Below are 26,879 nucleotides of genomic sequence, written 5' to 3'. Positions count from 1 at the left end.
CAAGCAGGAACATCCATGAGACTCTTACCTCCAATTAACCACCAGAAAATGGAATTGGCATCATGGCTCAAGTGGTAGAGCACTAGCCTTGAACTGAAGAGCTCAAGGTGAGTCCTCAGGCCCAGAGTTCAAGACCCACAACCGACAAAACAAAACAAAAAAACAAACAAAACCATACATCAGGTTGAAGGATAGGGTCATAAGGAAATCATAGGTAAAACATACTCATTTGCACACATGCTTTCAACACATCAAGTTGAATAGAGTTAAAATTAATCAAAGATAATGTCTAGTTTTTATTAAAATGTACATTTTTCCCACACCCATTTTCTGTTTCCCACACTTCTTTTACCCTATGTTTCCAGCCTATAATTGAGCTAGTTACACATAAAAGGAGTTGGTAACTCCTTCTTTCTTTACCAGCAAAATTATTTGTTTATATATCTCATTTTCATTTTTTTCTTTGGAGCATTAAGTAAGTATATAGTATAATTTAACCCTGGTTTATTATTTTTTCATATGCGAAAGTAGGAATGATGGAACTTCAACAATCGCAGGTTATAGAAGAGGCTGTTTTTGGTAACATAATAGGAGACCAAAAAACTAAGAATTCATGTCATTGGTGTCTCTGTGTATATGGCCACATATACACATTTTTTTTCAAGTTTTAGGATATGGAATCACTATTTTAAGTGGTGCATGGTTTAAAGAGCAGAGCAATTAGTTTTAAGATAGGTGTTAAGAATGATACCATTCTGGATGATGACCAAATCTGTTTGTCCACCACAGATAAGAAAGCTTGAGATAAATCAATCTATTAACAAAATTACTGCTAAATGAATGTGTGTTTGTGTAACTGTGTGTGAAAATTTGCAGGCAACTGGGTGGAGTGTGTACACATGCATATGCAAACTCAGATGCATTTAAGATGCATTTTAAATTTAGGTGATTGACCAATTCAATTATTTAGAGATATTTGGAGCTTTAGTCTACTGTTAGGCTAGTGTTCCTCTGTAATATTATTGCAGTGTTCATTACATATGAAAATGATAACTGTTGAAATATCTCTTTGACATTATAAAAAAGAAATAAAAGAAAAAATCCATGGTTTTGGAGGATTGAAGTTGAGAATCCTGCCTTTGTGTTGGAATCTTTCCTCCTGTTGTACTTAATATATAATCAATGAATTCTAAGTAAATGTGGACTTGATTGTTAAACCATCCTATTTGCTTCTAGAATTAGAACCAGAAGGGTGAGAGAAATCAACATGTCACTGATGTCTTTCTGTGCTCTGGGACAGAAGCTTCACTATAGTGAGAAAGCGAACTGAACTTAGTGAACTAGAGTTCAAATTCTACTTATGCTAGTCTTTCTCTGCTAATTGGTAGGTACATGTTAGAAGACACATGTAACATTTCATTGGCTAATTGTTTCCCCCTTTGTAATTGACTAAATTAAATGAGCCATAAGAAGCATCTTGAGCAGAGCTTTATGTATTTCCATATGCATGGACACTAGTTGTTTGTATTACAAAAGACTAACATCCTACTCTCCTTATTTTCAACCGAGACCTCATAGAAATATATGCAGGTTTGCATTTACTTTAGGATGTTATATAGGTTATTTCCAAATTGATTTTCTCAGTATACACATGATAGAAATGAAAGATTTCTTACAAATCTGAGTCTTTCCTTCCATGTAAGAGTCATTTTTATCTCTAAATAAACTAAGAAATAGTATTAGACAAGTCCCAAATGTATTATTCAGAATATGTACACTCACTCACACAGAATAAAAACAAATGCTTAAAAAGACAATATACAAGTATGTCTTTTTCAGGAGCAGATGAATAAGTAATTTAATTGCCACTTTTAATTTTTAGCAGGAATAAATAAACACTATGGTATTTTAACAAGTTGGACGACTTGGAAGAAAATGAAGTTTCTTACTGTATTTACCAGATATGGAAGCATCTTACTTTTATAACTTGCATATAAAGCAAGTCTTAAGGTATATCTTATGCTGGCCCAAATCTTTCATCTACAATTGAGGTGAAGTAGGTTAAGATTTTTCTCAAGTTATTCCAGATTCCTTCTCTGCAAACTATGTACTAGCAACCATTAATCAATAAACTTTGCATTCCCTTTCTAGCAATAGTTAAGAATTCACTTCTAATCTATCTGTAAAATGAGTACTGTTGCCCTTAAGCTATGCCTCTGGCTTGCTCTTTCAAAGTCATTACAAGATACAATCCTTATAATACTTTTATGTCATTGAAAAGTATTTTAGGTATTCTTTTATTAAAAAAAATATGAGTGGGCTGCCCCTTTTCAGACATGGCTGAAGCTAGCGTGGCCAAAATAAAGTTTAATCCCTTTGTTACTTTGGTCAGATTCAAGGACTAGAAAAGGCATTTCAGTACACCCTCTTGCATTTCCAGGAAGATTCCATCTTTTCTTCTTTCCAGTGAGTTTAGACTGAAGTACAATGTGCATTCTATGCCTATCGGAAGGATGATGAGGTACAAGTTGTGCAAGGACACTATAAAGGTCACTACATTGGCAAAATAGTCCTGGTTTACAGAAAGCAGTGTGTCATTTACATTGGACAGGTGCAACAGGAAAAGCCTAATGACAAAACTAATGATTTTTACCCAAGCCAGGTGTTATCACCAGGGTTAAGCTAGGATTACAGGCATGAGCCACCAGTGCCCAGCTCAGAGTTTCTTATATTGTAAGATTTTCAGAAATATTTATAGAATCAAATTTTAATCTTTTAAATTTAATGTTATTGTCAAAGTGATGTACAGAGGGGTTACAGTTACATAAGTAGTGAGTACATTTTTGTGGTAATCTTATATGCTACTTTAATTATAAATTTCTTAAATAAAAATGGGTCAAATTTTATCTATTTTATGCAGAATATTATGCATATATTTACACATACATATTTATGTAAAAAATTTAAGTGAGAGTGACTTCTTTTATCTAATAAGCAATCATCACAAGACAATACGTTGGAAATGAACTCTGCAATGTGGGGGGTGTGGAGGAGGAAAATTGGGAGAAAAATGAGGGAGGGGGCAATAATGTTTAACAAGAAATGTACTCATTACCTTACACATGCAACTGTAACCCTCTGTACATTACCTTGACAATAAAATTAAGTTTAAAAAGAAAAAAAACAATGGACTTTTAATAAATTTCTTTAAAATATATTACCACTAAATATTCTTTTCATTTTTTTGTGCATAGGATAATTTTAAGGAATAAAATATAATGCCTATTAGTGGGCTATGAGTATATATCATGAACCTACCTGCAAAATGTTTTTATCTAATTTAACTTGAAATAACTATACTTAATGTCAGTCCAGAGTTATAAGTGAATGCATCTTCAGATTCTACTTATAACTATTGTCAAGAAATTCTATATATGATTATCTCTCTTAGTTCATGTTTCTACTGCAAATTGCCAGATACTGAGAGATCTGGGTACTGTCATCAGGTCGGTGAAAACCGACCTCCTGGCTCTTTATGGCTGCTTCCCTGCTTTAGCTTTACAAGTTGGAAAGAGAAAAAGAAAACTTTCTCCTGTCTCTACATATTAGGTTCTCTAATCTCATCATGTGTGTCTGACTTTGTGCCAATGACATGCAGATACAAGAACATTAGAGATTAAAGCTTTGACATTATTAATTTGGGGAAGGTTGAAAGTTACACTTCATAGCAATTTACCTAGACTCCCCCAAATTTGCTTTCATTAATTTCATCTACTTATTTCAACCTGTCAACATCCTAGCTAGGATGGTTAATTAGGTCTCTTGCTCATATCCCTGCTAATCTCTTTGGCAAATATCAGCTTGGCTACATTCTTAATATTCTCTATGTTATGGAAAGGCTCAAAATTTTCCACATCTTTAAATTGTGGTTCCTTTGGCGTGGTAATGCCTTTTCTCAACTCATTTCAATTTTCTTGCATTTTATTAGAAGCAGCAAGTAAGGAGGAAACAAGATGCTCTTGCACATTGGTTTTTTAAAAAATCTCTTCAACAAAATATCCAAGTATGTCAGCCACAGTTTCTATCTTCTATAAATTATTGGCATAAGCATGCAATCTAACAATGTTCCTTCCACCTTGTAACAAGGATTGCTTTATCATTGTTTATCATTTCCCTCAGAGACCTAATTACAACAGCCCTCTCCTCTCCACAGTGCCTATTGGCATTGTGTTTATGATGATTTGTATATTCTCTAGAAGACAGTGTCTTCTGTTTGGTTCTGTTTTTGTTCTGACACATCCTCAGAATCATTGTTCTGTCTCTACTTGGCAATACTGTTCTGTAACTGGAACCTCAAAACTCTTCCAACTTTTCTTTAGTCTATTTTTGCTATGGGATTAATTCCACTATGAAGATTCATTCATGAGCTAACATCTTCTCTACAATTACTCTCTTCCTGAAGACTAGAATTCCAATATGTGAATGGAAAGATCTTGTATATTGTTTCTATAACATAAATGATGAAAAGTTGTAAATGTATTTTTTGTCATCCAAAATATTGGGAAAATTTGCTATTAAATAATTGGTTTAATAAAACAATTTATTCTTTTACTGTAAAGATGCATTAAATACTGAGAATGATCAGAATTTGAAATCAATGAAATTATTTCACGTGAAGTGCTTTTGAACAATGATAGGTTTTCAGTAAGAGTTGTGTATGTGTGGAATGCAACCTCTCCTGAACCCCTGCATACTCCTCTTCTATATCACCTCATTCTTGTTTCTCTTTTTCTTTTTCTGTTTTTGTTTGTGTTCCAGTTGTTAGCCTAACCACCTCCACCTTAGGAGCCCCTGTGCTATTGATTTACAGCAGGGCCTTTCCCCGAAATCTGGTAACACAGGCCCTTCCCCGAAATTAGCTGACTCAGGCCTTATCGGGTGATACAGGCAACTGCAACCATATAGCCTCACAGCAACAAAATCCCCTGCTTTCACACACACACACACACACACACACACACACACCACACCTATGCCGCACCCCAACTCCATAGAAGCAGGGTTGTAGTCCCCTGTAGCTGCTACTCTCAGCCCGTCAAGGTATCCTGTCAGGTAATTGACATTAAATTCCTTTTCCTGTGTATCTGACAATGTGTCTCAGTTATTTTTCTTGTGGCAGCCTTTCACCTGTCCTGAGGCTTGAACTCAGAGCCCAGGCTCTGTCCTTGAGCTTTCTTGCTTAAAGCAAGAACTCTATCAATTGACCCATAACTCCACTTCTTGTTTGGGGATTGGAGTCACACAGATTTTCATGCCTAGATTAGCTTCAAACTGAAATCCTCAGATCTCAGCCTTCTCAGGAGCTAGGATTACAGGCATGAGCCACCAGCATCAAGCCTTCATCTCATTCTTGATCCTGACACATGCCTGTACTCCCAGTTGCTCAGGAGATAGAAAGGAAATCAGTTTGTGCTCAGCGCAGGCTAATTAGAGAGCTTGTAGCTAAAATCAATGTATGCATGGTATTACATTCATGCAATTCAGCTTTTCAGGAGGCAGGTATATGAGCACTGAATAAAAGACCACCAGCCTAGGCAAAAGTGTGAGACCCTGTCTGTAAAAAATAAAATAAAAGCAAAAGAATTTAGAGTATTTTTTAAATTGATAAACAGGAGGAAGAGGCCACCAAAGAGTCAGTGAGTACAAAGATAACCTTCTGTTCAGTGATGACATGATCATTCATGGTTTTCATTCCAGTGAGAGTAATGAGGATAACAGAGCTGTACATGAAAGCCCCAGCAACTAGACCAAAAGGCCACCAAAAGGTCCATATAATTCTGTTCAGCAATACCTTAGGATTGGGACACATATTCAAACAATTCTTGAAGATTTACTGCCAGAAGCAGCACCTCTGCTTGAATTGAATGGTATGACACTGTGGCAGATTGTTATTAATAGCCTTTCAGAACCACCAACAAGGGGAAGAAAGACAAGCTATTAATACAGTTGGAGATGCTGTGAAATTACTTCAATAGTGAAAAAAATAATAATAGTTCTAACGGAAGCTGAGTATCTGTTTTATGCGGAATACCTGACTTCAGATCAAGAAATGGTATTTACACTTTCAGCAGGTCTTCCAGACGTTTCAGATCCTCAAGCAATGCTTGATATTATTTCAGAAAAGATCCAAGAGCATTCTTCATGTTTGCAAAGGAACTATATCATGGACAGTTCCAATCATCTCTCTGTCACAAATTTATAGTCTTATCAGATAAGGAAGGAAAACTACTTCTCAACTATTTTCAGAGTATGGATAACTTGGAACAAGTTACAAAATTCCAAAGGATAATTCAACTTCATGGTTCCTTTGCAACAGCATCTTGCCTGATTTGTAACTATAAAGTTGACTGAGAAACTGTACAAGATATTTTTATCCAGGTATTTCCTTGATGTCTTAAGTGTGCAACTAATGAATCACTTGCTCTCATATGAAACCAGATTGTCATTTTTGTTGAAAATTTACCAGAACAATTTCATAGAGCCATGAAATATGGCAGAGATGACATCAGTCTCCTCATTGTTAAGTAAGACCAGTAGCACTAATTCCAAGTTCCATGCCCCATGAAAAGCTCCAGATATTAATAGGGAACCACCATTGTCTGATCTGCATTTTGGTGTCAAGCTTTTTGGAGGCTCTGATATCATTATTAATGAATGTGCCATAGGTAATTTGGAGAATATGCCAACTTTGCTGTAATCCTGTTAAACTTTTGGAAATTACTGAAAAACCTCCATGAACACAAAAAGAGTCAGTTAATTTATCAGAGTTACCAGTAACACCTTTTCATATTCTAGAAGAGTCAGGCTGAAGTAATTGTTACACTGTTCAATCAAGCAACTAAGAGTAAAGTAGATGATTTGAACCTATATGAATCAAAAAGTTGTATGAAAGAAAAAACAGGAAGCACATATTTCTACTAAGAACAATGATACAGATAAAAACAGAGTAAGCATCTTAATTTCTTGTTTATGCACAAGAGAGTGAGAAACAACTGATGATGAATGCCAATATTGATAACATAGGAGCTTTTGACTCCCATTTTCTTAATGATGAGTGGAAAATGTTTCTCTATTTCTTACTACTTTAACCCTGAAATATAAAAATAAAGACTTTGCTAAAACTTAAATACAAAAGAATGGTAATATAACCACCAACACGATGTAGAAGTAAACAAAAATTCTTAAATCAAAGAATAGAGTTGGGAAGAACTTAAATGATAAAACTTAGAAACTGTAAAGTTAGTATATCATAAATGATTGATGAAAGAAATAAAATAAGATTAAGGTAATCATGTTCATTGTGTAAGTCAGCCTCTAAAAAGATGCTATTCTCTCTTGAGAGAGAAAAAAATGACATTAGTTCTGAGCTAGTCAAAATAATTCAAAATATAAGGACAAGAATGAAACATAACCAAACAATTTAACAAAAATTACACATCCCAACTTGATGTTACTGAAGTTTTAGGACTGAAGGCCCAGCTCCCTGAGCTCCAGTGTACCAGGATGGGCCATCTGTATCAATATGACAAGGAGATTAGCAAGACAAGACAGGAACACCATGTGTGGTCACATTGGTTAGGACAATAAATAGGCTCCATGATTCTAGCTCTGTCTTCAAGGCTGAGAGGAATGTTGGATTTTTAGAAAAATAAATTAACAAAAGGCAAGGTTTGGGTGTTTTCTGACTGACAGAGCTGGTAGTCTTGTAAGTTTGTGGTGTGGTTGATCATTATCTGAATTCTGGTTCTTCAAAATGATTCTGGAGAAGTTATCATTGTTGACACTTGAGGGGACAATCCAGTTGCCATGAGATTATTACCCCTGCTTAGTGGTACAGCCTCAGGTCTCATCACAAAATAATTACTCCCACTTAGGGGGACAAATACCATCATGGATGATTTGCTCTGTGAGAACGGCTGTTGCTTGGGATAGTCTCTTGTGACAATTGTGTTTATTGATCATGCTGGCCATTCCTTGAATCCAAGGGAACTGCAGAAGAGAATGACTCAGAGGAAACAGGGTTGGAGAAAGAGAAAACAGAGTTAGGTCAGGTACCCACTTTCATTAACAAAATAACTAATATCACTCAACATGTTCATAGACTGAAAACAAAATTGTATTTTCTCAATAAAACAAAGCAAATTCAACACAATTTCATACTAGCAGAAAAAGACATAGAATTCTTAGCGAATTAGAAATAAATAAAAGTCTGATAGAGTCTATCTGTAAAAATTACAGCAAATGACTTAAGTAATTGAGAGATGAGAAGACCACTTCATTTAAATTAAGAAATATGAGGTATAAAAACCACTTAGGCCAGGTGCCCGTGGCTCACGCCTGTAATCCTAGATACTCAGGAGGCTGAGATCTGCGGATCGCAGTTCAAAGCCAGCCCAGGCAGGAAAGTCCATGAAACTCTTCTCTCCAATAAACCACTAGAAAACCAGAAGTGGTGCTGTAGCTCAAATGGTAGAGTGCTCGTCTTGAGCTGAAGAGCTGAAGGACAGAGCTCAGGCCCAGAGTTCAAGCCCCACAAGAGCCAAAAAACAAACAAACAAAAAAAAAAAAACCAGTTTGGCAAGGTAGTTGGATACAGCACCAACATTAAAATCAACAGTAACATAAACATAGAAACAAATGATGCATAGGATGAAATGAATTACTAGTTATAACATTGATAAAGCATTAGTTGACATTTTATTGAATAATGTGTAGATTAAAACTCTACAAAATGTTGTAATCGAGTCTTATTTCTGAATGACAGACACATCATTGAAATAGAACAGAGCTCAGATAATATGAATGAATAAATTAATTAATTTCTATGACTTTTACCATTTTACTAATAACAGGTTATTATTATATAATAATGAAATTATTATTTAAATTATTTAACAATAATTACAATAAAATACGAGTATTTTTATATATTTATAAATATATAATTATATGTGTATAATTATAATTATATATACTTATATATAATTGTACAAGGTAATATGTGGTTTTATATAATTATATATTTAATATGATCATAAATATAGTTATATGACTTTATATAATTATGGACAATTATGTAACCATATTTATGTGTAATTGTATATAGCTATATATAATTATAATTGCACATAACAATTTATAGTTTATATGTATTCCTATATAAATACATATGACCATATATAATTATATTATATAACACATATTTATATATTATATGATATGATATATTATTATACATATAAATGTAAATAAAAATAAATAGAATTATAATTATACATATATTATATCGAACTATCTATATTTATATCATTCTATGATATAATATATAATGTATATTTATATATAGTTCAATATATAAATGTGTATTATACAATTATATATTATATAAAAATATATGTAATTATAATTACATATGGTTATATATTTATATATTATAATTATGTATAATTTATAATATATAACATATAATATATAATATATACATACATAATATATATGATATATATTATAATTTTGTATAATTGTATATAATTATATGTGTTATATATAATTATAAAGTATAAATTCTGTTATATATAATAATAATATATAATATATAAATTATATATAGACATATTATATATAGTTATATATAGTATATATAGTTACATATATTATATATAGTTATATATATATTATGCATAGTTATATAATCTATATACTATAATTATATATTCATATAATTATATATATAATTATTTAATCATATAATTATATATATAATTATATAAATATATATAATTATAAATATTATATAATTATAAAATAATTAAATGTTCTTAGCAAATGGCAAAGAGATGCAAGAATTCTTACAAATGTCAATCCTTAACTGTTAACATATCAAAAATTAATATTTCAGTTATAGTCTTAATAAAAATTATTGAAATTTTCAAAGAAACTTTAAAAACTAAAGAGAGTCAGATTTATTTTTATTATGTTTTTATTGTAAAAATACTGTACAGATGGGTTACAGTTACATGAGTAAGGTAATGAGTACAATATCAAGCATTGTTACTTCCTCCTTTGTTTTTCCCCTATGCTCCACTCCCTTACCTCCCACCTGTACAACTTTACTCTCCCCTTCCCCTCATCCTCGCCCGTCCCACCTAAATTGTAAAATTCATTTTTCAACATAGTGTCTTGTACATCTCATTGTTACAATGGGCCAACCTGTATCCCTATTTAAGCAATTTTTTTCCCTTCCCCTCCCTAAATTAGAGAAGTGTATATACAAGATGCAGAGCACCAACATCAAATACAGTGGAAACGGGTTAATCCGTGGGGGAGGGACATACAAATAAACAAAAAAAATCACATGGTACATTATAAATACATTAGGAACAATACCAAGAAAGAAAAAAACCACTTTTGTCCTTATCTTGGGGTTCATTTCACTTAACTTCATCTTATCTGGTCATATGTACATAGCTTTTGACCTTTTCTGCTTGTCCCAGACATACTAGTTATTGCAAATAATGGAAACCATAGGCCCTATGTTTCTTTGGTCCTGGCTTACTTCACTTAGTATATTTTTTCCCAAGTCTTTCCACTTCCTAACAAATGGGGCGATGTCATTCTTTCTGATGGAGGCATAGAGTTCCATTATATGTGTGTGTGTGTGTGTGTGTGTGTGTATGTGTGTGTGTGTGTGTGTGTGTGTGTGTGTAATATATATGTATATGTATATCACATTTTCTTGATCCATTCTTCTACTGAGGAGCATCTGGATTAGTTCCATATCCTAGCTATGGTAAATATTGCTACAATAAAAATAGTTGTTCTGGGAAGGGATGTGAAGGGTAAAAAAGGAGGAGGCTGCAATGCTTGGTAAGAAATGTATGCATTATCCTGCCCATGTAATTGTAACCCCTTGGTACAGTATGTTCACAAATAAAATAAAATAAAATAAAATAAAATAAGTTGAAATTCATTAACATTCAACATTTGTGTCAGAAAAATAAAAATATAAACCATGAACTGAAAAATAATGTATATGAAAAATCATATTTAATAAAGGTGTATATTTTAGCCCAGTGAAACTGATATAACAAAATGTCACTTGCCTAATAGCTCATAAATTTCTCACCGTTCTGGAGCTTAGACCTTCAAGATGAGGGTGGTTTCTTCGTTTATATCTAGGTGTTTCATCCTTGTGCTCTCCTTTGACAACATGGCAGTGGTTGTGATTTTAATGTGTTAGTAGAAGCTTATGTATTGGGAAAATCCACACTGAAAGTGTTAAGAGGTGAGATCGTAAAGAGATGTTTAGGTGAAGAAGGCAAGCCTTTATTAGTTGATCACCATAATTATGGGAGTAGTTTCCAGTCTGTGGAAGGGAACTCTTGATAAAATGATGTGCTTGCCTTTCTGCTTCCTTGTACATAAAAACCTCTTGATTTTCTGCCTTTCATCACGGAATCACTCAGCAAGTAGATTCTTGTCAGAAGTGAACTCCTCAATCATGGACTCAGCAAACTCCAGAGCTGTAAAGAAATAAATCTCTACTGTTTTATAAATTTCCCAGTCTCTAAGCAATTCTTTTAGTACCACATGAAACACAAAGACATGTCCTACAATCATTCCTGTGGGCTCCAACAAACATCATGACTTAATCAATGTTCAGATACCCACCTCTGTTCATCAATTTGAAGGTTTGGATTTAACACATGATGTGGGGGAGCACCCAGAAATCAACATATTACAGAATGATATCTAAAAGTACAACAACTCTCATATTCAATGATAAGAATCCAAAAATTTGTTAAAATAATGAATGGGATATTTGGAAAGAGATTATACTGAAAATAAAGAAAATGTGATTAAATATTTTTAAAGCCAGTCAGTTTTTAGAAATTAAATAAGATCTCAAGAGAATACTTATACCTATAAGGATGGCTAAGAAAAATGATGATAACTACCTATTGGTGGCAATGTAGTCATGAGCTCTCACACACTATAATGGGCCTTCATGATTTTTACAGCACTTTGAAAGAGTTTGCAGGTTTCTTATACAGTTAAAAATCTCCTCATCATATATTCCAGTATTTTCTTTCCTACTTTCGTACCAACAGAGAAGTGAAAAAACACACTCATATAATACCTATAAATCAATTGTTTTTATTCCATCTTCATAATCACCAAAGAGAATTGGAAACAAGGTAAACATCAACCAGCAACCAGTAGGGAGCTAAAGAGTGTTACAGTCCTATAATAGTAATAAGCAAGGAAAAGAACAAATTACTAATATATGCAATAATGTGGACCTCATATCCTACACTAAGCTAAAAAAGTTAAACTCAGGATCATTCATGTTGCATGATTCTATCTGCATGATAGTCAAGAAGAGGCAAACATGACTTCAGAAGATCTTGGAGAAATTTCATGATCATGATTTTAATTGCAATGGCATTACTGTGAATGTTTTCAGAAAGCATAAGAAGTACTTTAGAAGACATTGTTGTGGTTCATGCTATGTGTCAACTTGACTGGGCTAAAGGATGAACAGATAGCTTGGAAATATTTCTGATCTCTGAGAAGATTTCGAGAAGATACTATCATTTTATTCAACTGAATATAGATTTTTTTTCTCCATCAAATTTTGAGTTTGAACTGAAGTTATTCCACTGGCAAATGCAAGAGTAAGTTAATATTCTCTAAAATATTCTGGATGTTTATTGTAATTCCACTAAAAGTTTAAAGTGTTTTTACACAAAATGTAAAATTGATAATAGCATGGAATGCATTCAGGCTAAAGACAAGGAAAAGATAGAAATAGTAAAAGAAGAAGAAATGGGAGAGAAAAAGGGATAGATAGTACAATTCTGGAAACTACTAGATATTTAGACTTAATATAAAGATATAGCTAAATAGAATAATGTGGAGTTAGAATAGAATGTAAATGTCAGAGATGAAACTATATTGTTGTATATGTCATAGCTAAAACAAAGCTGCTAAGAGATGTGCATCCTCAGTAGATATATAAACTATTAAAACTTTAGAATAAATACTAGTAATTGTATTTGAAATAGCAGGTGAAACATTATCTTATAATTAAGATGGTAAAATAAAATTTAAAAATACTGTTAGCCAGATACCAATGGGTCACATCTGTGATTCTAGCTACTAAGGAGCTTGAGATCTGAGAAATGAAGCTTGAAACCTGCCTGGGCAGGAAAGCCTGTGAGACTTCTATCTCCAATTAATCACCAAAAAGGCCAGAAGTGGCAATGTGACTCAAGGGGTAGAGCACTAGCCTTGAGCACAAAAGCTCATGCCCTGAGTTCAAGCTCCAGGATCTCTCTCTCTCTCTCTCTCTCTCATACACACACACACACACACACACACACACACACACACATATAGATACATACATATATGTATATATTTACATGTGCATATACACATATACATCCAATATATTTATATATACAAATATATGCATATGTGTATATATGTATGTATATATATATACACATGCATATATATTTATAACATATATGCACATATATATATACGTATATATATGTTTATATATCTCCAAAGTCTGATAATATTGAAAATAAAATATAAAACATTGATACAAAGATATCATAAAAATCTATTAAAGTATTAGCAAACTACAAAATACTTATAATCTAACTTAGCCAATTATAAGAATAAAAAATATAAATAGTAACATTTTTATATTATTGGAATCTCAAACATCATCATTTGCCAAGTTTCAAATAAATAATGGAGAGAGTTCTGCTGTGCTGTTGTATAGTAAGGTGTCTATAGTTATCAATAATATGCTGTATGTTTAAAAAAAGAAAAAAAGGATTTTGAACATTTTTATTGTAAATGATATATATTTGAGTAGAAAGATATGCATAACCCTATTTAAATTTTATGCAATGTATACATGTGTTGTAACATGACAGAAACTCAGTAATAGGTACAGCTTTCACATTTTAAAATACCAATAAAAAATAATTTTAAATGCACATAGACCAATATCCTAATTTCAAGTGGACAAAAGATAATCTATATGTATATAAATATTTTAATTCTAATACAATTAAATAAAATGGACAAAAAATATGAATAAAAATATAAAGACAATCCCTATAAAATTGCTCATAAATGAAACACAATCGGTACCGTATTTTGTATATATTAATTGGCAAGAATCTAAGTTTTACAATGCAATGTATTGGCAAGGTTGCAAAACAATGAAACCTTTAGACAATGTTCAAGTAAGTCTAAATTTGCATAACCACTTAGGTCTGCAATTTTGAATGCAATAGTAAAGTGACCCAATAATTCTATTTTAGTTATATAACCTATAAAGAAACTTTGAATACATGCCCAAAGATATATATTCATTCTAGTGGTATATATATACAGATATATATATATATATATATATATATATATATATATCTGTATATATATACAATATCTGAATCTTTAAAATTATAAATGCCTTGATAAATATGTTTTAAACTATCATGCATGTATATTGACATGCATGCATACATATTAGAATATATGTTAAATATGAAGCTCAAAATGAGCTAAATCACATACATGCATATAGGCTAATCTGAGAAATATTGCTTAATATTAGAAAACCCTGTTGTAAGTAATACCATCATTATACTTGCAGATAGTAATACAGAACAATGTGTATGTGTATGTATCTGTGTCTGTGTGCATGTATGTACTGTAAGAGTAAAAACATACACTGAGTTGGTGCTCATTTATTTCAAAAAAATTGTTATGCTTGAAAACAACTATGTTACCGCTCAAAGAAAGAAAATCAATGCAAACTTGCACTACACTGATGCAGAACAAGTTAAATTTAAAAAGCATTGTCAACTCCATACCTCTATATATGGTGACAGAGATTGTACTTATTTGCTATAAGAATCATGTGTATAGGACATAAATGAACTTGAATTCATTACATGACTTAACTTTCAATAATTGATATTATTCCCCAAGATTCATCTATGTCCTTTATAAATTGCTAGCCAAATATGGTTATACCCCAAACCATTGTATCTGTATACTCCAACTCTGATAAAGAGCACTGCTCAAAAAAAGAAAATGCAAATTAAAACAACACTGAGACTTCACCACACCATTAAAATCAAGAAAACAAACAAGAAGTGCTGGAAAGGATGTGCCCCAAAAGGAACTCTAATATACTGTTGGTGGGAAATTAGACTTATTCAACCACTCTGGAAAACAGTATGGCGGTTCCTCAAAAAAAATTAACATTGAACTACCTATGACCCAGCAATTCCATTCCTGGACATTTATCCAATAGAACCCAAAGAAGATGACAGAAAGCCAGTAGCATGATCATATTTACTGCAGTACTATTCACCATAGCCAAGATATGGAATCAGCCCAGAGGCCTCTGAGTGGATGAGTGGATTGAGAAAAATGTGGTATATGCACAGTGGAATTGTACTCATTCATTAGAAAGAATGATATTGTATCATTGTAAGAAAAATAGAAAGACTTGGAGAAATATTTGAAGTAAAGTAAACAGGACCCAGAGAAAGAAACAAACAAAATGAAGATACCCAGGAGGCACAGCTACAGAACTTCAAAAATGATGTTTTTCAATAAACTTAAAACTTGATTTGCATTTCTTTTATGGCTAGAGAAGTTGAGCATTTCTTCATGTGTCTATTGGTCATTCTTATTTCCTCTTCAGAAAATTTTCTCTTTAAGTCTTTAGAGCTAGTACTATGTTATAGAAATAAACAACTAGTACTATGTTATAGAAATAAACACTAAAAATGGTAGGATTAATTCAATATTTGTAGTGTAATTTTAATTAGAAAAAAATCGACAAGCAAAACTCCCTCTTAAGTGTTTAGGTTTGAACATTTTCTTTATAAGCAAAGGAAAATGCAAGGAAGGGTAATTGGGCCTTCATAATTATTTAAATCATTTAATTTTATCTCAATAATATATTAACAAGTTACAAATCCTTAAATTAATCTGAACCTCAAAAGTGTCTTTTATGGAATTTTACCTTAGTGATTGACTGGCCCACATAAATAAAATAGTTTCCAAAATGAGTATCTCTTGACTATTTCTTAAATTGAGTTTCATCAGAGTACAGATTTTTACACAATTAAATCTTATTTTGGCCATGATACAGAACTTAGGCGGTTGGGAGAGATGCATACCTATATTCATATACATATACATACATATACATTGAGTACAGCTTCTTTTTTCTGTTAGTATAGGAACTAGTGCAATTATCAGAGGTAAACCTTTTACAAAATGTTATTTATTGCAGCAATAAAAATTCTTGAAAGCTCAGTAAAAGAATTTCTAGAGAATTATAAGTATGAAAGATGCTCAACTATAATTACATTTACAGGTGGGAAAAGCTATTTATGTATGTCACACTTCAGCTGTCATATAAAAGTATTATCATACTTCTTTTTGTATGTGATTAAAATTTTTGTGTTCCTTCATCTTTTAGTGTTCTTTTCTTAATGTACATTTGGAATGTGTATGGATTTAGTTTTCTTTTTTTCCTAAGTACAGAGAAAATAAATGATAGTTAGACAGACAGACAGATTGATAGATGGTGTGATTGTTAATCTTAGTTATCAACCTGACTAGATTGAATGAAGCCTAAGAAACTTGGTAAAGCACACTTCTAGCTGGGTATGTGAGGGTATTGTCAGATATAATTGGCATGTATGTTAACAAACTGAGGGGAGATCTTGTCTACGTGTGGGCAACACCATCCAGTAGACTAAAGGCCCAGGTGAAATCAGTAGAAGAAAAAGGAATGCTACTCATGCTCACAAGCAAAGTTCTTGAACGAGTTCTTTCTTTGTTGTTACCAATTCCTATAAATGTCAAATGTCAGGTTTTAGCCTTTGGACAGGGATGAATGCCTGGATGAATGGTAGATAGATGATAGACAGACAGACAGACAGACAGACAGACAGATAGATAGATAAATAGAAAGATAGAAGTTGGAATTTTATCATTATCATATATATTAGTAACTCAGCCGTATATTAATAACTAATAGCTTCATAGAAGTTGTTTTGTGAAAAATAGCATCAAACTTCGTACTTGGCAGGGATGGGGGAACTGTCTTTGAGATTGCAAATAAAATTTGAATTATCTTCTGTCAGGGATGTGGCACAGACTTTTTTCCTGGACAGGAAACCTTGGACAAAATAACATCCAAATCCAATTCTGGCACCAAATTATATTATTACTATTTCTAATCAAATTATTTTAATTTAAAATCTATTATGTGGACATGATGCATACATCATGACATAATGCACCAATAAATGCAGTGTTAAATCCCAGCAACACAAATCCAAACTAGGATTGTTTCACAGAGAAATAAACTGGATCCTAGATCTTTGGTTTTTCCTTCTCCAATAATTCTATGAATGCGGACAAGTTTCTTTAGTGTTAGGAAGGGTAATTTTAGCACTTAAACACACAAACAAACATAGTAAGTATATATAGCTACAGATAAATTCTAGTTTGAATTTTGTATAGTTAAGCTTTGACTGGCTGGAGGGCAAGCACAGAAACCCCAAATAGAGACAGAAGCCATGAATTGATTACCTGGAATAAAAGACAGGATAATAAAAGATACAAAAAAAGGAAAGAAAAGGAAAGCAACTTGCTTTTCAGTAATAGATCCAATCCAGCACCTGAGGACAGTAAATATCATAACCAATGATTTAGCTCAAGGAGATTCTCTTATGCTCTCTAGCCAGGATTATAATTGTTCTCAGCATATCGTTGGATCCAAAGATTTAGAGGAAGACAAGGGAAGCACTGGATGAACATTCCCAGGTGTATGAATGACTAAATCTCTTATCAAATACGGTGGCACTTATGATGCCATAGACACATTTTGCCTTAATTAATTAAATCTTACTGACTGCAATAACTAGTAATTCCTTTCTTTACTTTTTGGGGAATACTAGTACTTCAACTCAGAGTCTTGTGTTGCTGTTCACACAGCAAGACTCGGGAACGCAGTGTCTGGTAGGCAGAAAGGGACCATGCCATGCAGGATATAGACAAAGTTTATTGAAACATCACATGTTTATATACAGCACACAGGCAGGAGAAGCAAATCTTTAGTCAGGGGGCAGAGAGTTAATCTTAAAGCAGACCGGAGCACAGACAATGAGAGTTTAACTTTAAGTTAGTAAGCAGGAAAAGTTAATCCTTGTCAAGAAATGTGGAGCAGTTCCAGTAATCAGAGGTTGTAAAAGTAGGTAAAGCACAGGTGTACACAAAGGGAGTCTCAAGGCTTTATTCTACAGGGCTAACTAGGAGGAGCACGAATGACACTTCCCACAAACCATCACCTGAATCTGATGCCAGGCTCAGAACCCTTGCCCCCCATGGAGGAAGGGGCGCCCTCCTCCCCTCCTTCCCCCAGAGGAATGCATGCTAGCATGCACCTTTGTGGCACAAAAGAACTCAGATGGGGTCATGTAAGTTGATGCCTCCAACAGTCCTGCATGTTTAACCCTTTTGCTTTAGATAGATTTTATATAATCTCTCTCTCTCTTCTGTTCCAGGTGCCCTAGACTTTGATACTCCTGTTTAAGCTTTGTGCATATCTGGGGTAACAGGCATGAAACATCATCCTCAGCATATTAGCTGAGATGGGGTCTGATTAACTCAACTGTCATTGGACCACAATCCTTATGACATCTGCTTCCTGAACAGCTGGGAGTACAGGCATGAGTCACCATGGCTAACTTTTGTTTAATATCTGATCAGAGTTTTGGATGTAGTCTGAAAGTTGAATGTCAATAACTAGAACTCAGACATAGTGACTGTCTTCAAATGCAGTGGTCTCAAACACAAAGAACCAGGTATTTATTTAGAGATAGGCATATGTTAGAAATGATATATGATTTATCAAGTATCCTGAGACCTTGAAAGTCCAAAGAATTAAGAATGAATGGACATGGCTTGATGGGCTTTACCTGCCAAGTTTGTACAAGTAGGACATCAAAAAGAATAAATCATAATCATGGATTTTTAAGACTTAGCAATAGTTCATAGCAACAGTTAAAAGAGGAAGTTAACCATCAGCACAAATATAGGATTGAAGGCTTGGGTGAATAAAAAACCCACCATTAGAATATCCATTGATAGAATAATTTATTCTGGTCAGGACACAGGCAAGTAAATGAATTCTTAAACCAATCAATAAAACATTATTGGGAACAATTATATTACCAATTATAGGTGACAGAATCACATTTATAACTTATTCATTAATTATTATTAATAATTATATTTATATTATTATTAATTATTATATTATTATTAATAATTAATGGATAAGTATTATCAATAATAATCTGAACCCTAAAAATCAGCACAGTATCTAAACCAAGTGATTTAATTTAATACTTTCAATACCAGAAAAGCTAACACTGCCCATCTTCTGGTGAAGTACAATGTGAAATGTCTATGATAGCACCTGCAGGTTGTCTTTGACAAAGATTTTTACTGAAGATAATTATTGGGAAGCAATATAATCAGATTGTAAGGGATTCTGAAAAGCAACTCGAGTAGGCTCTGAAAATGCCAGTATTTTCATTGATTTAGATGTCAAAAAACAGCAGTAGAATCTTCCCAAATAATAATTTTTAAATGAGACATTAAAACAAATTCTCCTATATGAATATGGATTGGATCTTCAATACAAAGCATAAAAAAAGAGATAAACGTTAGATTTGGGAGAATCCAAGAAACTGAATCCATGTTACTGATTAGATAATCCTATGTCTATGTTAAATTTCTCTTCATTTCTTTAGATGTTAATTTTCCTGGTTTGGATTACAAAATTCAAAACTTTGAATTTTGTAAAATCTGATACATTTAATTTCTGAAAGAACAAATGCAGAGCTGTCACAGCTCTAAATCTAAGTCTCTTTAGACCCAACCACTTCTTCTATTGTATACCAAACTGTAAAAATAAAATAGGGAAAGGTGTTGTATTTATAGGTGGTTTAGTTATAGAATACTGAAAATTTCCCAGAGTCTATTTTTTTCCGGAAAACTAGCATTTTTGAAAGCTATATAAGTCTTAAATTTCTTATCTATGATTTGATTGTATGTAATAGATATTAAAATATAGCAAGATGGTCCCACACTATTAGGAAAATCGTGATGGCTTGAAAAACATTTATTTTCCCCAAATTCATATTGATTATAATCCTCATTGTAAAAAAGCAGATTCACCTGTGACAGTATTTACAGGTCATTGGAAGCATGGGTAAATATTTCAGCTGATATTCTAGGAAGCATTCTGAGCACCCCTCAGAAAGGTTACCCACAGCTTGATGCAATACTTCAGTACTATACTGTGAGACTTTACACACATCTCCAACACTTCTTTCTACTTGCCCCTTCAGTTTTCTAATAATTTACACCCTAGTACATGCTTGGGTTTTGCTTTTTATTCTTTAAAGAAAAAGGCTCTAAAATGCAAGTTGTTACAAAATTATTTTTTTAAAAAATAGATATTGTGACAGAATTGTTGGAATGGATCCAGTCCCACCTTGTTTTGTGGTTCTTAGGACCCATAGTTTAACATAAAGGGTTCACAAGACTAACTATGGTGCGAGCACTAAAATTTCTTTTTCAAAAATCTGAAATGTAGCAGACACCTGTGACTCCAGCCTATAAAACTAGCTATTCAAGACTGAGATTTGAGGATCTCAAGTCAAGGCAGCTACAACAGAAGAGCACATCAGATTCTATCTCTAACTAAACCAAAAAAACCGCAAGGCTCGAGTTATAGCTCAAGTGACAGAGCATCAGCCATGAGCAAGAAAGATGAATGAGAGTGTGAATCCCTGTGCTTATGCCCTAGAACTCCCTCCTCCCCCCCCCCAAAAAAAATTGAGATGAAAGAACAGCCTTCCAGAAGGGACATAAATGACAAAATATGTCTCGATGACAAACATATAGAGGCTCTTACCAAATCTCCATCCTTCATTAAACAGTGAGGTATATCACCTCACAAGGGAAATCCCATGTTATTCCTGAAGCCCATTATTCAGGATGCATTCCAAACCGTTTACATTGTTCTTTAATGCATAACCTTATTGGTAAGGAAGCCCATTCATATTATCTGGTTGACTAAATCAGGACAGACACTTGGAGAATAGGCTTAGTACATACAACTGTAAGACAGTCTTTTGAGCCCATAACAAAAATCCGACTCTGCCCAAGAGTAACATCTAGGATGTCTCCTAGCACAATCCTCCTCATAGTAAAGATGGGGCAACCTACAGATTTCTTCATAAAAACCTGCCATTTCTGCAAGTATGTTGGACCTCATCTGCTATTTCAAATCAAAGTACAGCTAAGTACAGCATGTTCCTTAGAAACAGAGTTTAGGTTCTTCAAAGTAACTCAATATCTCTGCTTTTATGTCAACAGAATTTGAAAGTTTTGCTTCACTAAGATATTCTTCAAGAAAGTCCATCCAATAGAATTACCCAATATGGACACTGTAAATCATATACAAAGTTATATGACCATTTACTAATAAACAACTGTATTTGCAATATCTTCCATGTAAAAAATATAATCTGATTAACTTGTATATTTTCAAATTTCCTAACTAAGTGCTTTTTGGTCCTTCTGAGGATTTGATTCTTAGGACCTTTCTTTTTCAGTATAATTTTATTTATTCTCTTTCTCTTTTTAGCATTATATAGATATAATTGACAAATCAGAATGAGGCAAATTTAAAGTGTAAAATGTTTTGAATTATTTCTTTTTTATTGTCAAGGTGATGTATAGAGGGGTTACAGTTACATAACTAAGGTAAAATGTACATTTTTTGTCAAACTTGTTATCCCTTTCCTCCATTTTTCCTACCTTCCCTCCCCCCAATTCCCCCACCCCTGAGTTATTCAGATCATTTCCAACATATTGTCTTGTGTGTATCACTGTTATATTGGTCCCCATCATCATTCTTTTGTTCTCCTTCCCTTCCCTAATTCAAATAAACGTATATACAATACCAGGGTACCAAAATCAAGTACAGTGACAACAGGGGACATACCAGAGGGGGAAGAACATACAAAAGAAACAAAAAAAAAACACACAGTACATTAAAAACAGCAACAACAAAGAAAAACCTTTTGTATCCCTGTCTAGAGGTTCCTTTCACTTAGCATCATCTTATAAGGTCATGTATACATAGTTATTGAGCTATTCCGCTCATCTGCTAAGATCATCCTAGATGTATACTAATTATTGCAAATAAGGGAAACCATGGGACCTATGTTCCTTTGTGTCTGGCTTACTTCAATTAACATAATTTTGCCCAAGTCTTTCCATTTCTTTAAAAATGGGGTGGTGTCATTCTTTCCATTTTTTTGATCCATTCATCTACTGAGGGACATCTGAGTTGGTTCCATATCTTAGCTATAGTGCATAATACTGTGATAAATACACCTGTGCTATATCTAAAAAATATGTCAAAAAATTAAATCCCTCAGAAGGGAAAAAACAAATTGTTTAAATAGGGATACAGGTGGACTCATTGCAACAATGAGATGTACAAGACATTATGTCGAAAAACATACAACTTTGGCCAGTGGGGAGGAGAGGGAAGGGGGAAAGAAGGAGGGGGGAGGGGGAAAGGGGTAGGGGGGCTTGGGAAGGGGAAACAAAGGAGGAGGCAACAATACTTGATAAGAAATGTACTCATTACCTTGCCCATGTAATTGTAACCCCTCTGTTCAGTATTTTCACAATAAAAAAAAATTATTAGTGAGAAAAAAGAAGAGCCAGAAGAAAGGGAGACTATAAAAGAGTAATGTAGGTGGGTGAATGTATTCAATGTTACTCTTTTGTATAATTTATGCTAATAAAAATTTTAAAAGAAAAAATTAAAAATAAATAAAAATTAAATCCCCCAAAATGAAATCCTCAAAGAAAAAACTGCCCCATTAATAAGTGGGCTAAAGACTTAAAGAGAGACTTCTCTGAAGAGGAAATAAGAATGGCCAATAGACACAGGAAGAAATACTCAACTTCTTTGGCCATAAAAGAAATGCAAATAAAATCAAAACAACATTGAGATTCCACTTCACCTCAGTTAGAATGGCTAGAATCAAGCAATCTATTAACAACAGATGCTGAAGGAGATGTGGACAAAAGGGAACGCTACTGCACTGTTGGTGGGAGTGTAAACTTGTTCAACTACTCTGGAGAGCAGTATGGAGGTTCCTCAAAAGACTCCCCATAGAGTTCCTCTATGACCCAGCAAATCCCACTTCTGGGCATTTACCCAAATGATCACAAACAAGACTATACTATAACCCCTGTTTTCACTGGATTTGATTCTGGTGACCTGCATCTTGTTTTTTTTTTTTTTTTTTTTTTTGGTCGGTAGTGGGACTTGAACTCTGGGCCTGGGCGCTGTCCCTCAGCTCTTCAGCTCAAGGCGAGCGCTCTACCACTTGAGCTACAGCGCCACTTCCGGTTTTCTTGTGGTTTATTGGAGATAGGAGTCTCACAGTCTCTCCTGCCCGGGCTGGCTTTGAACCGCGATCCTCAGATCTCAGCCTCCTGAGTAGCTAGGATTACAGGCGTGAGCCACCAGCGCCCGGCTGTGACCTGCATCTTGTATATACATTTTACTATTTGGGGGAGGGGAAGGGAAATAATAAAATGCTGAAATAAAGACATAAGTTTACCCACTGTAACAATGAAATGTACAAGACACTATGTTAAAATGAACTTTACAACTTGGGGGGGGAGGGAGAAGTTGGGGAGGTGGGGAGGGTAAGGATGGTAAGAGAAAAACAAAGGAGGAGGTAACAATGCTCCATAGGAAATGTACTCATTACCTTACTCATGTAACTGTAACCCCTCTGTACATTATTTTTACAATATAAAGATGTGAAAAAAACTTTACTAAAGTGTCAAATTTGATTTGTTATATGTAAGCATTACAAAAGAAATTATCAACATAATCAAGATAGTCAACATATCTATTATCTCTCATAGTTATTTCTCCTTCCTTCCTTTCTTCCTCTCTCCTCCCTCTCTCTTTCCTTCTCTCCATCCCTTCTTCCCATTTGAGATATATCATCTTAGCAAATCTCAAGTTTGCATTACAATATTGGTGACGTAGTTAACTGTGTTGTACTTTAGATTTCCAAGACTTATTTTCCTTGTAGAATTAATATGTGGTATCTTTGGGTCAATGCTTTTCCATTTCCACATCCCTATCACCCTGGCAATCTCCATTTACTTTCCATTTGTGTAAAATTTGAATAGTTTAGAATCCACAGAGAAGTGAGATCAAACTGGATTTGTCTTGCTATATCTGGCTTATTCGCTTGTTGCCAAAGACAGAATTTCTTTTTTTATGACTGAGTAATACTTTATTGTGTCTGTATATGTACCACATTTTCTTTATTTACATATCCACCATCAGATACTTAAACAGCTCCATATTGTGAATACTGAAATAAATACTATTTTTTGTGTTTGTTTATTTTGTCATCCTGAATCATGCAACACAGATTAAAAGCATATTTTTAGCATTCCATATTTTTAGCCTGTTATTATTGGAATTATCAACCTCCTCACAGCAATAATCTAGTGCCTGTCCAGTCAAACTGTTATATCCTAGAGGATACTGCATGTAACATAGCAGCCAAATCCTAATTAGGGTCTTCCTGTCATTCTTCAAAGCTAATTTTACAGCTTTTCTCATAATCCATCATTTTGTCACACCAAATTTCAAGCAGTCTTCAAATTTGGGATGCTGGTTTATCCATTTTTGTGAAGTACATGACCATAAAGAGCCCAAGTAAGAAATATTAGTGATCATTCATTGGACACTCAATAGAAGCCAAGCCCTGCATATTAATGGAAGAAAAACAGGAACAGAAAACAGTGGGGGTTGGAGACTCTTCTAATTTATATTTTACTTTTAGCCTTATACTATGTAGATAAAACACTGATTTTCATTTCACCATTTTCTTTTTCATTTATGTTAGTGTGCAACATGATTGTTTTTTAACATTTATACATATTTGTCCTCATTCAATCTTTCCCCATATTTGGTCTATGTTATTTGTGTGTGTGTGTGTGTGTGTGTGTGTGTGTGTGTGTGTGTGTGTGTGTGTGTGTGTTTTATGTATACAAAAGATCCCCCTCCACACAGTACAGTTCTGAGTTCTGACAAATACACAGAAACTTGTCTTACCACCTCAGTCAGTTTACAACAGACATCACAAAAATTGTGCCTTTATAACAACCCTACACTCTGACCCCAACATTTTCAGCTATTTAATAGGTACTTCATTTCTGTTTCCTTGGCCCATTAATATTTTTTAAAGGCTCTTTTATGCCAGGCACCAACTACTCAAGAGGCTGAGATCTGAAGATCACGTTTTGAAGCTAACTGGAGCAGAAAAGACTATGAGACTCTAAAAAGCTGGCAGTGGAGCTGTGGTTCAAGTATTAGAGTGCTAGCCTTGAGCACAAAAGCTTAAGGACAGTGCCCAAGCCCTGAATTCAATGACCAGGAGTGGCACACACACAAAAAAATTCTTTCATACATATATTAATCTCTGTATAAAACCTATCATTTTTCTCCAGCTGTTTTAAAATTTTCTTTTTGAATAAATTATGCAACACAGTTATCATCAAAGGATGTAGTAAAATAATATTACTTCTTGAGCCACAGCTCTAGTTCTAGAACTGTCTGTCTGTCTGTCTGTCTGTCTGTCTGTCTGTCTGTCTGTCTGTCTCTCTCTCTCTCTCTCTCTCTCTCTCTTCTTTTTGTGGTTGATTGGAGATGAGTCTCATGGATTTTTCTGTCCAAGATGGCCTTAAACCTTGATCCTCATATTTCAGACTCCTGAAATTCGTTGTGAGCTACTGGCATCTGGCTAATGTATTGTATCTTGGATGAATTAAGAATTTTTGATTATATTATTAATAATTTTTGCATTATATAAATGATAATTACTTTGAAGAAAATATTAGGTATTATTCTTTCAGGTTTTATTCTTTTGTCTGTTCTGTCCCTCTCCACCAAATTTTCAATGAAATATATAGTAGGCTGTCTGAAATTGACCTATGTTATTGATGATTTTCATTTCTTTACATTTATTTCTCTGTATAACAATTTGAGTAGTTGGTATTGTTCATATTTATAATCCTTATTATATTTTCCAGTGTCTAATATTTCATTACCACATCCAGAAATTTAAAAATCTCAGATCCTTTAGTTTTCATGTTCAGATGTTTGATGTCTTTCCTACTTCTGCCTTTTAATCATAATCTCTTATAACAGATTTATGATTTATTCTGATCATTCAAACATCTTTATGAGCTCCAGATCTTATTTTATTGTTTTGTTTTGCCTTTTCTCCTTCTTGTGACTTGTTCTTCCTTGCCTCTGAACATGTGATAATCTTTTTTTTTCTAGTGCCAGTCCTGGAACTTGAATGCAACACTTGAGCACTGTCCCTTTTGCTCCAACCCAGCACTCTACCATTTCAGTTACAGCTCCACTTCCAAATTTTATGTGGGGGGGGCAGGGGAGAAGTTAATTTCCTGCTCAGTTTGGTCTTGAACTGCAATCCTCAGATCAGCCTCCTGAGTAACTAGAATTACTCGCATGAGCCACTTAGTTATATGCTGTCATCTTTGCAAGCTATATAATTTTTTATTCTTCAAATTCAAATTCTTACCCTTGATTTTGA

At 33.6% G+C, this 26,879-nt stretch overlaps 1 pseudogene; it reads left to right on the top strand.

The window, feature by feature from the left end:
* Positions 1-533: 533 nt before the first annotated feature.
* Positions 534-26,879, top strand: part of LOC138823728 (NAD-dependent protein deacetylase sirtuin-1-like) — a 43,615-nt pseudogene continuing 17,269 nt past the window's right edge.

Source organism: Dipodomys merriami, unplaced genomic scaffold, assembly GCF_024711535.1.
Source record: "Dipodomys merriami isolate MVZ:Mamm:240054 unplaced genomic scaffold, mDipMer1.0.p SCAF_1, whole genome shotgun sequence".
In the NCBI taxonomy this organism is placed as follows: Eukaryota; Metazoa; Chordata; class Mammalia; order Rodentia; family Heteromyidae; genus Dipodomys; species Dipodomys merriami.
Note: the sequence above shows the minus strand (reverse complement) of the source record. Positions and strands in the feature narration are given on the sequence as shown.